Here is a 17996-nt window from a genome sequence, read left to right on the forward strand (position 1 = left end):
AAAGAAAATAAAGAATTTAGCCGACGTAACACGAGTGCTTGCTACCCTACTAGCGAAATACGAATCATCGGCTCTGATGTTGAACGTTGTTCGATTGAGGGAGACATCATTATTTTACAAGGGAAGAATTTGGCGTGTGTGACCTAGCTTTTTTTTTTTTTAATTTATTTATTTTGGCCTGGAATTTGCGCATAATTTTTGTTTTGGGGATGGATATATATATATATATATATATATATATATATATATATATATATATATATATATATATATATATATATATATATATATTGCCGGAGTTTATGTAATTATTAACTTATTAATTATAAGTTGGTGAAAAAACTTTACTTTTGGCAGGGGGGGGGGGCTGGATTTAATAAACAAACAAAATGAAAACAAAACAAAATTTTGGTACTTATGCACTTATGTTACCGTTATCTTTTTAATGGTTTAAGTGCCTCCCTCCAATGTTAAAAAAATACCTGTTCTTATTAAATTGTTAGGTGAAAGTACAGAATAGGTACACAGCACCTTCCCGTCCCATGTTTTATCTGTTTAAAAAAAAAAAAAAAAAATTGCCGGAGTTTATATAATTTTGAAACATTTTTAGCGCATGTTCATGAAAAATATAATACCTATTTACAATGCCTCCCCACGGGACAGTTACACCAGGGTCGTTTTTTAATGTGAAGAAAAGGTACAAAAATAAAAAAAATGTCTGTCGTGAAGGATTGTTTCTCCACCGAAAAGAACAAGAAATGGAAGTGCAGCAACTGCAGCATCTGAAGAGCAGATACTACACTTTGATCTTGGCCAAAAAAACAAAAAAAATCGTAATAAGCTTTGGGGAAAAAAAACATGTTTTGAACAATTGAAATTTTTATTTTTGAATAAAAAATAAGAATTAAAACAAAAACAGTAGTGTTCTTGTCGTCGAGTAGTTTTTATTCTATTCAAGAAAATAAAAGGTACTCATTGAGTCGTGCTGAAATAATAATATTATTTAGAAAGCCATTCTTAACATGGGGACGGGAGGGTGTTGTGTACCTATTCTTTACTTTCACCTAACAATTTAATAAGAACAGGTAACATAAAAATTTAATTAAACTTGAAAGTACTATTTAAAAATAGCGTGGATCAATAAGGGCACTAGCACCAAATAAGATTTCACTGTGTTTCGATCTACGACATTCCATGAGAGGTACGTACACGCAAAAGCTGTTTGTTTATTTTTTGTTTATCGCCACAAGTGCAATTTTGACTGTCATCAATTTTCCTTTAAAAAACGTTTTGAGGGAATTTTTGACACCCCTAACACAAAACTGTGAATAAAATATAAAAAAAACTCGTAATTTCTCCTTTTAAAGTGGGTTGTTTATTTTCTTTATGGAATATACTTCCAAAATAAACTATTAAAGTTGTTTAACAAATAATAGAAATATTATTTTTTATTTAAAAAACAAACAAACAGTGTTTACAAAGTGTCTGCGCGCGTTCATGCAGCCATTTTGTTTACGTAATGAAATCAATTGAATTTTACGAGTTAAATTTTTTCAATTTTTAAACTTTAAAAATCTATCCAAATTTTTCTATTAGTTCAATTTTTACGATATTTTCAGGTTTAATGTGAAATTTTATGCTCTTTCCAATAAACAGAATATAATATTCTAGACAAGCGTTTTTTTTAATCCCCCATTTGGAAATGTCTGTTCAAATAAAAATAATTAATTTTCTCATCTCAAATTTATATATCACAAATTAAAGATAAAAAGATCAATAAATAAAATAAACGAATTTAAAACAACAAAAAAGAATAGTTATTTGTAAATTTACATGTAAAGTCCAAAGTTTTAAACCTTTTTTAAATCACGTTGAATTTTTTTTTTTTAAGTGAAGCCTTATAATCTGATTATATTGCCCAGAAAATTTTGTACAATTAGGACAATTTTTTTCTATTTAATTCAATGTTGGTTTTTCTTTTCGTTTTTTTTTAGATATTAAAAAATAAATTCATTCCATAAAGAAGAAATAAAATATATTAAATCAAAAACTCATGTATTTCTTTGAGAGAAGAAAAAAAAAATTCGTCGAGTGGTTTTTGTTTTAAAGCCAAAACTGATAAGTAAAATATTATCATTTTTCAGCTACAGTGACCCATATCTCACACACAAGGATTTACGGTTCACACGTATGTGTTGTTTTTACGTTTTATAGCCCTTTTATCCATCCGTATTTCAAAACCGGAAGAAAGGCAAGAAAACACCTGCTTATTAACACAGGTTAATGATTACGTAATAGCGGTCTTTTCAAATGGTTGTTTAAAAAAATTCTTTTATTTAAAAAATATATGGAATATAAAATATAAATATAGACAAATTCTCTTAAGTGAAGAATGGAAGCATCCATTGATTAGTATTTTATATAGGTAAGTGATTTTTTTTAATTTATATATATTTATTATATTTAGATTAAGTTAAAATTCATTGAATTTCGTGAAATCTTTTTTAAAGAAAACTGATTAAAAGGAATATTGTATATTTTTTGATAAAACCTTTTATTATTTTAAAGTTTGGCCTTTGCTCCTTTTACTGGAAAAAAATTAGGGTTTAAATTACATTATTCATATTGTTATAAGCTTCGAAAGATAGCAAGTAATAATTTGCTCCTTTTTTAATGGCGATTCTTACACTCCTAGTGATGCTTACGTTGGGTGAGTCCATCCATCGGGGGGTAAAGGAACCAATATGAGTGAAGCATAGCAAATGGTATTATGGTCAAGGGGGTGGCAGGTCGTTTAAAACCTTGTTTCATTATCTTTGCATGCAGATTCCCATTAATGAAAACAACACAACGCGTACACGTGGTTTACTAGCATCTTATTTTATTCTCGCACGATTCTCTACAATACAAGTCTGTCACCGCCAAGGGACGTTACTCTAGCGGTGTAACCTGAGATTAGTTCCTCATACAACATCTTCCCCTTTTTTAGACAACAACAAAGAAAAAAGATCCACGAACAAAAAACACAAAATAACTATACAAAAACAAAACAATGCTTTGTCCTTGTGACCTAGGCTTTCACTGGGCTGACTACCCTCTGGCCTAACAGAGATTATTGTGCCCTTTTCACTTGGACTCAATTAGTTCATATAGTCTTTGAATCTAGCCGGATTCCTTACTAGTCTCCCTGAACGTGTCATCCTCATTCCTTCAGTGTTTTGGTTTGATGGGGATGGTGTTGCCGGCCTCATTTCTTCTCTTCTATTACTTTTGAGCCGAGGTGTCTGCGAATTACAAACCCCTTCTGTACTTGGCAGTTCAGTTATTGGTACCTCCTCGCTAGGCTTTTGGAATGACTGAGGGATCAATGATGGCAATGGGAGCGCTTCTGCTGTTTTTTTTTTAAATCCACCCTATTACGTCGGAGCAACTTCCCATCAACTTTGACATGGTATGACCTCTCATCCAGTCTCTGCCACACAACTGCCTTCTTCCACTCTCGCTGACCTTTTATGTGTGGTTTAATACGTACCACATCTCCATGTTGCACTGGCTGAAGTGGTTTTACTTTCTGGTTGAAATAATGCTTTTGCTTTCTGCTGTCCCACTTAACTGTTTTTCTTAGATTTTTGTGTAGTTTTGGTCTGAGTAGGTCCTCTCTGGTTGGAAGAAGTGTCTTTGTTCTTCTTGACATTAGCTTCTGCGCAGGTGATAAGTGACCCTTGGCTGTGATCCAGCATCGCTAGGTATGGATCAGCCTTATCTTCCATTGATTTCCGGAAAAGGTTCTTTGCCATCTTTACAGCAGATTCTACTTTTCCATTTGCCTTGCTATTGTAAGGACTGACGGGTGTATGTGCAAAACACCACTTTCTTGCAAAGGTGGAGAATTCTTGACTACTAAACTGTGGTCCATTATCAGTGACCACCTGATCTGGTATCCCATGTCGTGCAAAATGGTGCTTAAGCTTAGTGATCACCGTCCTAGCTTGTGTAGTCGGGAGATGCTCAATTTCCCAGAAATTACTCATATAATCAACGGTGCAGAGATAGTCCCCATCTGCAAAGCTAAAGAGATCTACTCCTACTTTTGCCCAGGGTCTCTCCGGAATTTCATGAACCATTAACGGCTCTGCAGGATTGGCTACCTCATATTTCCTGCACGTTAGGCATTTTGAGACAAAGTCTCTGATGTCACTATTCATATTTGGCCAGTACAAGCATTCTCTTGCTCTTCTGCAGCATCCTTCGACCCCTAGGTGTGTGGAATGCAATTTTACTTTTAACACTGCTCGCTGTGTTGTTGGTACTACTACTCCGTTTCCTCTGAATATTAATCCATCTTGTATCGTCATTTCATTCCGCATGCTGAAATATGGTCTCACCTCTGGGTTAAGATGTACTTTGTCTTCTGGCCATCCTTCCACAATTACTTGCTATAACATCTGCAAACATCTGTCTTCTTTTGTGGCTGAGCGCAATTCGAGCAACCTTCCCTTTGTTACTGGAATATATTCTGTTTCCCGGACATCATCATTGATACATTCATTGCTCATTCCATGAATGTATGCCTTTGATAATGTGCCTGCTAGGAACATCTTCTTACCCAGGATGGTATAAAACAATCACATTGTAAACTTGCAACCGCATTAACATTTTGCAGTCGCTTTGGGTATTTTCCAATTCCTTTTTCATTATTGCTTCTAATGGTTTATGATCAGTCAGTACTGTAACCTGTTGACCAAATGTGTATTAGTGAAACCGTTCACAGATATAAACCACTGCCAATAGTTCTTTCTCAATCCATGCATATCGGGTTTTTGTGTCTGTAAATGCTCGGCTAATATATGCTAAGGGTTGACCTTCTTGTAGCAATGCAGCCCCCATTCCTTTCTCACTTGCATCACATTGAACGACCAATGGTTTGTTGGGGTCATAGTTTCTCAATACTGGTGCTTCACTCACCAACTTTTTGATTTTCTCAAAAGTTTCTTCATGGGTCTGAGACCACGTCCATGGCACATCCGCCTTTGTTAAGTTGCGAATTGGAGCCATCACATCAGAGATGTGGGGCAGAAACTTTGCTAAATAATTCACGAATCCTCCCAATCGTTGCACTTCCTTAATGTGTGTTGGCCATGGCATATCTTTTATGGCTTTTATTTTCTCAGGATCTGGAAGTAAACCCTCACTGGTTATCCTGTGACCGAGAAATGATACAGACGTTTGCCGTAAATTCATTTTCTCAGCATTCAATCGCATCCCACGATCACAACATCTTTGCAATAGCCTTCTGAGTTTTCTATCATGGTCCTCTGTTGCTTCTTCCATCGTTTTACCAATCCCGACCACCAGAAGATCGTCTGCTTTGTTGATGATTCCTTTCAAATCGGCCACATTATTATATAGTTCTCTTTGAAATATTTTCGGGGTTGGAGCAATTCCAAATGGTAAAACCTTCCATCGAAACCGACCATATGGAGTGGCAAAAATGGTCAAGCGACTGCTGACTTCATCTAACTTCAGGTGCCAAAATCCATCCCTTAGATCAAGAGTTGAGAAAACTTTGCTATCAGCAAGTTCTGGGAGGAGATCGTCCAGTACCGGTAACTGGAAATGCTTCCATTTAAGAGCCTTATTTAATGGTCTGGGGTCAATGCATATCCGTAACTTTCCATTTTTTTTGATTACCAGTGATAAGGCACTTACCCATGGTGTTTGCTCGTTCACTGGTTCAATTACCTTCTTTTTGACCAGTCTTTCTAATTCGGCTTTCACTTTTACCTTGATAGCCACTGGTATTCTTCGAGCTGCTGCCACATGTTGTGTTATGTTGGAGTTCACCTCCAGATGAACCTCACCAGGTAACGTACCCGATTCTTCCTGGAATACATCCTGAAATTCAGATATGATGCTCTCCGGGTGCTGGCTGCTGTCTTTTTGAGATATGTTTGCAACCCTCTTAAATTTGCCATTGTTCACACTAATGAATGCCATTTGCTGGATGGCATTCGCTCCAAGTAGTGGATGGAAGTCTTCCTTTACAATGACAAACTTCACTGCATACTTGAGTCCGGTTTGTAGGTTTATCATTTTTATCTGACGTTCTCCTGACGGTTTCATTTGTGACCCGTTCCACATGACAAGGGTCTTATTGGACTGCTCAAGTGTTTTTCCCGACACATGTTTCTCATTCAGGATGTTCACTGAGGCTCCACTATCTAGCTGAAAAACAACCGGCTTTCCTTTGACCATCATTTCTGCCTTTATCACTTCCGGTCTGATGGAATTGATTCCTTCTTTCGTGGTCACACTGTCCACGTGTCCATAGTCTGAACCATCATTACTGCTATTGCTATCATCTTGTTTTCCAACAAACCGAATATTCTTTTTTCTTGATTTGCATCTTTTTGCAAAGTGCTGCTTTCCATTGCATTTGAAACACGTCTTCCCAAAAGCTGGACAAAACTCTTTTCCGGGTTCATGTCACAATGCACACGCCCTACACCCTCTGTTACTTTCTGTGGTTGTTGGTCTTCCCTTAGGTTAAAAGTCCACTGTTAACTGCCTCGGGTCTCAGAATTCTAGACTGTAGCGTTGCATTTTCCGATAGTTTGCATATGTCTATGCATCTCTGTAAGTCCAACTGTCTCATTTTAAACAGTTCCGCTTGGGTATGGGGGTTGTGTACTCCAAGAATTATCTGATCTTGTAGTATGGAAGAAACGCAATTCTCACAGAAATTGCATGTCTTTATCAACATACGGAGTGCCGTGATAAATGCTTCCACTGTTTCACCTTCTCCTTGTTTTCTTGTGTGGAAGATATATCGTTCGTATGTCTCATTAATTTCTCCAATGGCATACTTATCGAACGCTTGGAGAATTTCATTGGGTGTTCTCTCTTCTTCCGGAGTCCAAAATTGAAACCCATAATATACTTTTAACGCTTCATCTCCAAGTGTCTGCAGCAACATCACCGTTTGCTAAGGTACTGGCTGTTTCGCTAGATACGTGATCATAGCATAGTTATTCCATCTTAATTTAAACAGCTTCCAGTTCGCTGACAGATTATTTTCCATACACAGGGATTTTGGAGGTCGTATCTCCGCCACTGATCTATTTATTTCTTCCATGTTAAGTTCGGACACTTTTTTTTTTTTCGATACAATCTTGTGTTTTATGGCCAATTAAATTGGTTTAAACTTCTTTTTTCATATTATTTAAACGCAAATAGATCACAATGGCCAGATAAAGCAAAACAAACTTTTTTTTGTGTGTTTGTTTTTTATTTGGGCTTGTCATTGGGTCCGGTTGGAGCATCCTGTTTGACTGAAAATTCCTGGGAGTAATACTGTTACCTACACACCTAGCTATTTGGGGAGTTGGTGAAATGCTCTATCTAAGATAACCAACAAAATGTTTTGGAATTTTTTTTTTTTTTTTTTTTTTTTTTTTTTTTAGATTAATTCGGATAGGTTCTTATCCATAGAACCCTGAATGGAATGAACGGATAAGTTTATTATAGATATATTTTTTTTCTCTCCTTATAATATTTCTTCTTGTTGTTCTTTTTGTTGGGAGTGTGTAAAAAAAAATATGAGAGGGGTGATGCTTATGTTGGGTGAGTTCATTATCCCAAATGGTCAGGAATTATCTAAAATTTATTCTTTTTTGAATGCTTTAAAATCATGATGAGTCTTCGTTCGAATTTACTGTATTAAATATGGGGGGGGGGATATTTTAATCATTATAGGAAATCTCGAGTTGGTGTAGAGTGGTATAATTTTTTCAGTTTAAACTCTATTTTGGTAGTTGTGAAAAAAATATAGACAGTGCTGAAATAACAACGTTATTATTTAGAAATCCATTCTTAACATGAGGTGGGCCTGGAGTTTTGTAATTTTTCTGTACTTTCACTTAAATATTTAATAACAGTAAAAACAAAATTTAACTTGAAAATCTTACCTAAAAAAATAAATAAATAAATGGTACTTGTACGTTTAATCAAGACATTAAAAAATGAAAATATCGAAAAAGATTATATTGCACGGATCTGTTATGGAACGAAGTTCTCTGAAAAAAAACTTTCACTTAATTTCATCAAGTAGTTTTTTAAATTTTTTATTTATTTATTTTATTTTATTCATGTATTTATTTTTTTTTTACAGCGAAAAAACAATTTGTTATGATACCGAGCAAAAATTTCGATTTTTAGGAAGAAAAGCTAGTATTAAAGATGGGGAGGGAGTGTTGGCGCTTTAACTGGAGTTATCTCCCCGTGGCGTGTTTAATAAATTCCATAATGGCTGAGTTCAACGCGCTCTCATAATAACGTGTTTTTCCGCTGTAAAAAAAAAAAATAAATGAATAATACTCGATCAAATTAAATAAATTTGGGGGGAGGGAGATCTTCAGTTCAAATCGGATACGTACAATATAACCCTTTTTTCTCGATATTTTCATTTTTAATGTCTTGATTAAACTGTACACGTACCAAATAAATAAATAATAATGATGATGATAATACTAATAAAAATAATAATGATAATAATAAAATAATAATGATAATAAAAATAATAACAATAATAATAAAAATGATAATAATAATAATGATAATAATAATAATAATAATAAAAACATTAACAATAATAATAATAATAATAATAATAATAATAATAAAGAACGTACTAACTTTTTACTGTTTTAATTTTTCATTTAAAATTATTTTTATAATTACGGATTACTGCCATTTCGTTTTTCACGTTTACGAATTTGTAGCAACTTACGAATAAGTCACTCCTAAGAAAGAATTCGCCTATTCAAAATAGATCCTGAGTTTATAATGTTTAAAAGAGAAAATAAAGGATCGCATAGTTTATGTTAAGAGTTGAGAAGGATAAAATATGGAATAATTTTCTAGTGAAAATGGTGATAAAACTATCATATTGACGTCGATGGTGGCGTCGACAAATGCTGCAAACATCGGTTGAAAACAAAGACTTTACTCATTTTCGGTAGATTCGTCCCGTGATATGATCAATACATTTTCTTAGCTTTACCCTGCGTGTCAACAAGGTAAGAATATGCCTTTCAAATGTTACGTGTGTATCTTTATGATTCAAATGATGCAAGTCCACAATTCGACCTACAGTAAAATGTTTACGACGTATGTACCCGTCACAAAACGAAAATGTCACATTCCAAAATTCACGTCAATTGATCAAGTGGGTATTATGATGCTTATGCACTTCCGTTACTGTGCTATTTTTTAAATACTATTCTCAAGTTTTACGACCTGCCCAAGCGTAGTATAAACACCCCATGTTAAGACCAGCTTTCGGAATAAACACCCTCCTAACCTCCTCATGTTAAGAGCAGCCTTTGAAATTGGGTGTGTTTATTCCGAAAGCCGTTCTTAACATGGAGAGAGTTGAGGTATTTATAATACGCTGGGTCACGTTGTAAAAATTGACCAATACTATTCTCAAGTTTAATTCAAGTTTTACAATATCTATTTTTTTTTTATTAAATTGTTCAGTAAAAGTACAGATTACTTACAAAGCACCCTCCCCTCCCCCATGTTAAGAATGACTTTCTAACAAATGCCATTATTTCAGCACAGCATGAGTGCATAAGTACCGTTATTTTTATATAGAAAATCTTTTTTATTATTATTATTCTTAACGATTAAAATCGTTGCCATTACAAGGCAGGTTTTGATCTCTATTTCTGGTTTCTGTATGAGATATATAGATATTCAAATATTCCCCTTTACCTATAAAACAGTCGAGTTATTAAAGAAGTTGAGAACAATTTTCCGCTCAACTGTTAACCATTTAAATAGGTTCTAAATAGGTCTGGGACAACAGTATATTCTTTTCATCGTTTCAACTCTCGAGTGCGTATCCATTGATATCCTATATGCTTTTATATAGTGATGTGGTTCTCGATTAACTGTGCCTAACTGTGTCGGATATATACCCGAGAGTCAAAACAACGAAAAGAATATTCTGTTGTCACAGTCCTAGTCATGATTAGGGCTAGGACAACGGCATATTCTTTTCATCATTTCAACTCTCGAGTGTGTATCCGATGATATCCTATATGCTTTTATATAGAGTGATGTAGTTCTCAGTTGATTAACTGTGCCTAACTGTGTCGGATATATACTCAAAATTCCAAACAATGAAAAGAATATTCTGTTGTCCTAGCCCTAGTCATGACTAGGGCTAGGACAACAGCATATTCTTTTCATTGTTTTGACTCTCGAGTGTGTATCCATTGATATCCTATATGCTTTTATATAGTGATGTGGTCCTTGATTGATTCACTGTGCCTAACTGTGTCGGATATATACTCGAGAGTCAAAACAATGAAAAGAATATGCTGTTGTCACAGCTCTAGTTATAATGTACTTTTCTTATGGTCTTTTGGTCTTATTGGATTCCAGGACAAGAATTCATCTGGTCTAGTAGAGTATTCAGCTTCATGCTATTACTTGAGATAATGTCACTTGAAGAAGGTGCAAAAAAGCTAGCGTTGAGTAGCCGTACCGAGGAGTTCTTATTGGGGCAGCAAATACTATGTGATTTTGAATATTTAGTCAGTTTATTTGTAGGGAAAAGTGTCCTCATGCCAGGTTGTCTTGACAAACCTCTGTACAGAGAGACCTTAAACAGTTAAGGATAGTGTCTAGTAGGTTATGTGCATTTAAATTCAACGTACTTCTGTAGTTTACAGACTGCTGAAATTGTAACATTATTTAAAACACCATTCTTAACATGAGTGAGGGGTTCATTAATTGTTCTGTACTTTCACTTAATCATTTTATAAACAAAAGATACTGTAAAAATTGAAATTAAAGTATATTTAATCATGGTTCTTCAGCAGTGTTGATTAAACACCACCTAATTTAAACAAAAGAACAAAAACAAAAATGTTCTGGATATTGCATCTAGTTTTTTTTTTTCTCCGGATTAAAAATTCTTCCTTACTTGTGTCATTCAGCCTTGTCTCTCAAAAAAAGGTATTTATATGTATACGATGAAGTAATCTTTTCTGTCTCTGTGTGGAACAGCCTCTATCAAACTGCTTTATCAATTTTTAGTCTACAGATTTAAAAATTGATATATAAGGCATTTGGACCTATGGAACAAATGCGATTTGTTTTTAACTGGTAAAAATAGCTGCTAAGAGGTCAAAATAAAAAAATGGAACTTGGAATACCTAATTCAACTAGATGTGTATCTTCTACGCATGTGCAAATATGCATTTACTTCTTTAACAACGTTATGTTTTATTTTGACGTAGCTCAGATGGTTGGTTGGTTGTTTTTGTTTTACAGCATATCAACCCTTTTCAGGTTATTTGATGCTGAATCAAATGATTTGGAAGAACAAGTTTTTAATAGAACATATTCGTTTTGTTTTGTTTTTTGTTTTTTTAAGTCAGTTTCTATTTAACCCATAGTTAACTGGTACTACTATTCCAAGTCACAGTGGCCCTGGGAGGAATGACAATTAAGGGATGACTCCACACTCCCCAAAACCCTCAAGCTGCGACCTCACCATCAGATATAGTTTAAGAACTGCACGCCTGTGGAACTCTGTTCCGTCTTCCTGCTTCCCACCAGACTACAACTTGGATGTCTTCAAGTCCAACGTTAACAAATTCCTAATGAACCGCCCCCTTAAGTAAATACTTCATCAAATCTCCACACTAACGTACTGTACTTGCAATAACCCTTATCCGGGCCTTGATAAGTGGTGACCACTGTGTAAAAAAAAAAAAAAAAAAAAAAAAAAAAAGAGGTCATATCCAGGACCAACAGCTAATGGCAAAGGGCTATATGTTTTAGTTTCGATTCTAGCTGATAATATCCAAATCCTTTTTTTAACTTTTGAAATCACTATATATTGGGTACAATATAATAATCAATAGAGAATTGGTTCTATAATAATAAATATAAAATCTACATAAAATAAAATATCATGGTATAGCATATTTTATGACAGGGTCATGCTGGTCAGCCACTGTTATATATAGGGTACAATATAATAATAGAAAATAACCTCTATAATAATAAATACAACATCTGCATGAATTAAAATATATTTAAGCATATGTTACGATCGGGTTAGTGATTTAATAAAAAATTTGAATAGACAATTATAAACGTTTTTTAGAAATATTTTAGATTTTTTTATTCAGTTTACAATATGACATGAAAATAAATTAGTTTTGTTTTGAATCGAAAAATTTCTTTGCGTTGTGTTTTAGCATAGTGTTGAACTTTAGATGCTTTTTTTTTTCTTTCACCAGTTGTCTTGCATTTTATGTAGATCGGATGGCACTTTGGACTGCAAAGTTTTGAAAGCTTTGCACTTCGATACAGAAGGGCAATCGTTCTGCCATCTACAATATAAATCTCACCTGTCTGTTTAAGTGTATGTATTTATGTATGTTTGTTTGTCTGCCTAATATTTTTGACAGAGGCAACAGATTTTCACGAGATTGGTATCATTTTGAAGCTCGACCCTTTGGCCGGCAATATAAAAAAAATTAGCTAAAAACATAAATTCCTTCACCCTCAACTGGGCACCTTTCTACAAAGAGGGGTCGCTTTTTTTTTCACCGATATTTTCGAAAGTCATCCCCTTCTTTTCGGTTGACTAGCCTTAATTTAAACCTTCACCACTTCCGGTTTGGCAATGGACGCAACAGCAAAGACGTCCTTTTTTTTTCACATTTTCCTCCTTCACAATAGGGTTTGAGCCTGCCTGCTTACCACCACTTTTTTTTTTTTGCCCAAGACCTACCTCCAAACACCCAAGCAATGCCGCTCACCCAAGCTAGTTCAATATAAGCCTTATTCTTTGACTTGAGAGTTTCTTCACGTTGTTCATCATTCTGATAGAACTAGTCTTCATGACTTCTCTTTGTCCAGAGAAGCTCCTTAGCAGTTTCAGAAACAATCTCCTTGAATGAGTACCATTTTGCACTGCCATCCTTTGCGAAATCACCATCTTGAAGTTTGTTTCAAATAAGATATATAGAAATCAAATAACGATAGATAAATTGCAGTTTTGTTTCATGTCTCAGCAAGGTATCCCCCAGACTTTATTTTACACAATCCAAGAATTAGAAAAATTACAAAAGAAATGGTAAACCGAGCTATCCGATGAAGAATGCTAAATCAGCGGGACTTTCATGCATTGTTGTAGAAATGTAAAAGACAACAAGTGAAATAAGCATTGAAATCAAAACCTTACAAATCAGATCATTAAACAAATTCAAATGTAGATTCTGCCACACAGAATTTGAAAGTGTGAGCCATCTGGTATCAAGTTGCAAGGTTCTTTTGGGGGATGACTACTACACACCGAGATATGATGGAGTATGTAAATACCTCCACTGGACCATCTGTAAAAAATTAAACATCCAGTGTAGCAGCAAGTCCTGGGAACATTAACCTGAAAGAACAGTTGGAAATGACTTGTATACCATACATTACGACCATGTTATCCCTACAGCCACCTCCCTTAAAAATGCTGCTGTGAAACCTGACATAGTTACATAGAATAAGTCAGAGAGAGTGGCAACCTTGGTTGAAGTGAGTGTCCTTAATGATGGAGGTCTGAACAGAGCTGAAAGAACAAATATCAAGGTGTCATGTATGATATGAAAAGAAACTGGAATCTTAGGGAGATATCAATCATACCAGTTATTATAGGTGCCCCATGGCTTATGAAGAAGAACCTGAAGTCCTACCTAACTAATATTCCTGGTGAACCAAGTGCAAAAGAGATCAAGACAATTGCACTTAAGGAAACAACGAGAATACTAAAAAGAGCTCTCGGTTGGTTTCAATAAAAAGCAGGGCTATGTTGGCAGCTGGTTTGGCTGCTTCATACCCAATGTTACAATCTTCAAAGGAAGAAAAAAAAACCATTTGGAACTTAGTACAATTGTAAATAGCTGCCAGGTTCTGAAACTGGTTGAGAAAATGATTGATCAGCAAATAAGAAATTATTTAGAATCCAGATAATCTATATGAATAAAACAATAAATGTATGTATGTGTGTCATCCTCTAGTGTTTCTGCCATTTCTTTAGATATGTGTTCATTTGTTTTCCTGTCATGTCTGTTATAGAGCATGGTGTAATGTGCATATATACCCATCTCACTGACAATTTTGTAAGGGAGGTTATTTATGAATATTAGGAATAATAGAGGTCCAAGGATAGACATCTGAGACACTCCTGCATTTATATCATATTGTTTAGATGTACGACCATCGAGGACGACCTGGATTTTTCTCTTATCTAAGAAGGATTTAATTATGTTAAGTATTCTTCCAGTGATACCATATGATCTGATTTTTCTGAGAAGACCTTCATGCCATACCCTGTCAAAAGCCTTAGATATATCTGGAGCTACCGCTCTACCCTCCCCTGCTTTGTCAAGTGAATGGTATATATGCTCGGAGATTACAGTTAGAATGTCTGCTGTGGAATGGGCTTGTCTAAATCCATATTATTGGTCAGTCAGAAGTTTAGCATCTGTAAGGTGATGGACTAGAGCTTGGTTAATTATGGACTCAAATATTTCTGCAAAAAGTGGGAGGAGGCTAATGGGGCGGTAATTTACTGGGTCAGTTCTTTTGCCAGAATTCTTGAAAACTGGTACCACAGAGGCAGTTTTCCAGCAGGCAGGAAAGCAAGATTCATTAAGGCATTTGTTGTAAAGTTTGGAGAGGATTGGAGCTACTTCGGCAGAGCACTTTTTTAAGAGCACAGCCGGGATGAGATCAGGTGCACATGCTTTTGAAGTGTCATGATAGCATGCACCTCAGAAGGGGTGATTTTCAGATCGTCTAGTGTGGCGTCTGTCCGCAAAGGAAAATCTGGGAAAGGCAAACCAACTGGCAAGCATGTTAGCCTTGTTGGTTGCTGAGCAAACAACTTCATGATTGTTGGATAGTGGGGGAATTGTTGATTACCCATTATTTATTACACTGTTGTAGATTTTCCAGAAATCACAGGTTCCTAATTTCTGTGCTTCGATGCATTTTTTGGTGGTTTCAGTAAATTCTTTTTTAGCTGTCGCTATTTCTTTCTTACAGTTACTTCTGGCTTCTATATAACTTCTGTCTGTTTGAACTGGATTCATGTCAGTTTAATCTGCAGTACATGTGTTGCCTTTGCACGATGGCAGCTGCACATGTGGAAGTAAGCCATTGGGCAGAGTGGGGCTTGCTATAAAATTTCTGCATGGGAACATGTGCTTCAATTGCTGTTTTGAACCATTCAGTGGTCTCATTTGTGCACTGTTCAGCAGGAAGTGAAAAGATATTTCGCCATGGGGCGTCTCTGATGAGATCCCTGATGGCTTCCCAGTCAGCCTTTTTATAACATCTCGTTGTTTTGAGCAATGGCTCTTCCATTTTGGCTGTAGAGTTTAGGGTGATTTCAACTAGTGACCTTGTACATATATATGTGTGCGTGTGTACATAAACATGTACACACACACACACACACACACACACACACACACACATTGATAAACATAAATCCAAAATATATATATGTGTAAATTAAAAAGATAATAAAGTCTGCCTAAACCAGGTTTTGTTCTTCACTCAACAGAGCTAAATCGAAGAAAATTGCGATAAAAAAAAACAATTTGCGATGAATATGGTGGGGAGAGAAGAAAATTGATATTAAAAAAATAAACAGCAGAAAAAATCACATAGAAATCAAATTAAGTCATAATTATTTATTCAAATGTAGCTGAAGTGCACACTATGTTAGGCAGACATTGCAAGGATTGGATTTTTGCTTAAAACAACAGGTACCATTAAAGATTCATTATGCAAATTTCTCACTTTCAGATGTTCTGAGTAATACATATGGCTCTGCAATCTGCAAGAACCTCATAAATAACCATATGTGCATGCCATGAATTTCAGTGCTGACATGTTTACCATCCTCAGCAAGTCACACTTGCCCTTTCAGCTATAAATTCTAAAAAACATTTTTATTACGTCTTTGAGACCTTCTCTTTACAAGTAAAAAAAAAAAAACAAAAAACTTTTAGGACTTAATTTGATTTTTATGTGATTTTTTTTCTGTGTTTACTTTTTTTTATTAATTTTTTCTTTTTTTTCCACCCTCCCCGCCATATTCATAACAATTTTTATTTTCAATTGCAATTTTCCTCGACTTAGCTCTGGTGAGCGAGGAATGAAACCTGGTTAGGTATTTTTTTTTCTTTTTTTTTTATCATCATGTTAATTGGTCTACATTTAGTTATAAATAAATTTTGTACCCCCAAAAGAATTTTCAAATATATATATATATATATATATATATATATATTTGAATTTATATTTATTTTTTTATTAGCGATTAATTTCTTTCTTTTCATTTCGCTCCCTGAGCATTTTTATTATAAGAAAGGGCTTATTTACCCTTGTTTACAATTTTCTTCACCCACATTTTAGGACGAATTTACTTTTTTTTGTATTTTATTTAAATATTAATTAATAATTACTACATGCATAAAATTAAGTCAAAAGTGACTTACTTTCATGCACGTAGTAATTATTAATTAATACAGGGTGACCCCCCCCAAAAAAAAGCTAAATGGAGGCCATCTAGAACATATGCTGTACCTATTTACTATGCCTCCCCGCGGGACAGAGTTAGACACCAGGGTCGTTTTTTAACGTGGAGAAAAGGTACAAAAATAAAAATTGTCTCAGTAGTGAAGGATTTCTCCTCCACCGAAAGAGAACAAGAAATAGAAGTGCAGCATCTGAAGAACAGATACTACACTTTGATCTTGTCCCGAAGGCCAAGAAAAGGCCAAAGACCCTAGTAACCAAAGTTTCATTTCATTCGGACAAAACACTAAGAAATGGGGCCTAATTAGAGTTGGGGCCCGTTTTTGGGGTCACCCTATAATTAATATATAAATATATATATATACATATGCATATATATATATATATATATATATATATATATATATATATATATATAGTTCTATTCTGTGAAGTAAAATAAAATTGTGCATCTCAGAATGCATATCCTTTTCCTGATTTCTCCAATTCCCATGTTCGATCACCTTAAACAGTTAATGTCCTTATCTATGTTCTTTTCAAAAAAGTATTTTTTTACTCTAATTTTTAATATAAGAACTAAATAGCAAGATTTATAGTCATTCATAATGATTATTTTGCTAAAGACATTTCATTGCTAAAGATATTAGCCATGCATTGACCCTTCATGGATTAAGGAAATGACTTGAAATTTCTCGTATTTTTTGTTTCAAATAATAACTGTTTTTGTCTAAAAATTCTTCACGTTAGAAAAGCATTTCATACAAGGCATGAAAACTGTTAAACAAAATGTTTTTACTATAGGCTTTAAAAATAAAGGTACAAGATTCAATTTGAAATTTATTTATCTTCAAAGTGCACTTTTATAAATTTTACAAAGTAAGGTATAAAAATTTAATTTAAATTGAATCAAAAAATTACCTTGGATTTATTTTACGTTATGTTGCACTTAAAAAAAATACATTGAAAATTTTATATCTATATCATTAATTGTTAGATGAAAGATAATGTTTTTAAAGTGCAACAAAATGTACATTACATAAAATAAATCCAAGGTAATTTTTTGATTCAATTTAAATTAAATTTTTATACATTGCATCACATAATTTAACTATAAATCATACAATTCTTACTTTGCTCTTTCTTGTATATTCAGTTATTTTATTTGGATTGTCTTATATAAAAATATTTCATTTCAACACTATTTTATAGGACTGTAAACCATAAAATTAATATGTTTTAACTCATCTCATTGTTTGAATATACAGTGGGGATAATAAGTATTCGATACATGCTGGAAAATTTTATTTTTCCTTTTAATAAGACGGAATTCCAAACAAACTTTTTACTGTATAAAACTTGCATCATAA

The 17996-nt window shown here is 34.2% G+C and overlaps 1 long non-coding RNA gene across 1 annotated transcript in view; it reads left to right on the forward strand.

The window, feature by feature from the left end:
• The first annotated feature begins 8692 nt into the window (after nt 1-8692).
• LOC145269545 (uncharacterized) overlaps nt 8693-17996 on the forward strand; it is a 14209-nt gene continuing 4905 nt past the window's right edge. Inside the window, exon 1 of the long non-coding RNA XR_013865079.1 lies at nt 8693-9077. This is a non-coding gene — a long non-coding RNA (uncharacterized LOC145269545). The remainder of the gene's footprint in view (nt 9078-17996) is intronic.

This window comes from Euprymna scolopes, chromosome 45 (genome assembly GCF_053919585.1).
Source record: "Euprymna scolopes isolate OS-2025 chromosome 45, ASM5391958v1, whole genome shotgun sequence".
NCBI classification, from domain to species: domain Eukaryota; kingdom Metazoa; phylum Mollusca; class Cephalopoda; order Sepiida; family Sepiolidae; genus Euprymna; species Euprymna scolopes.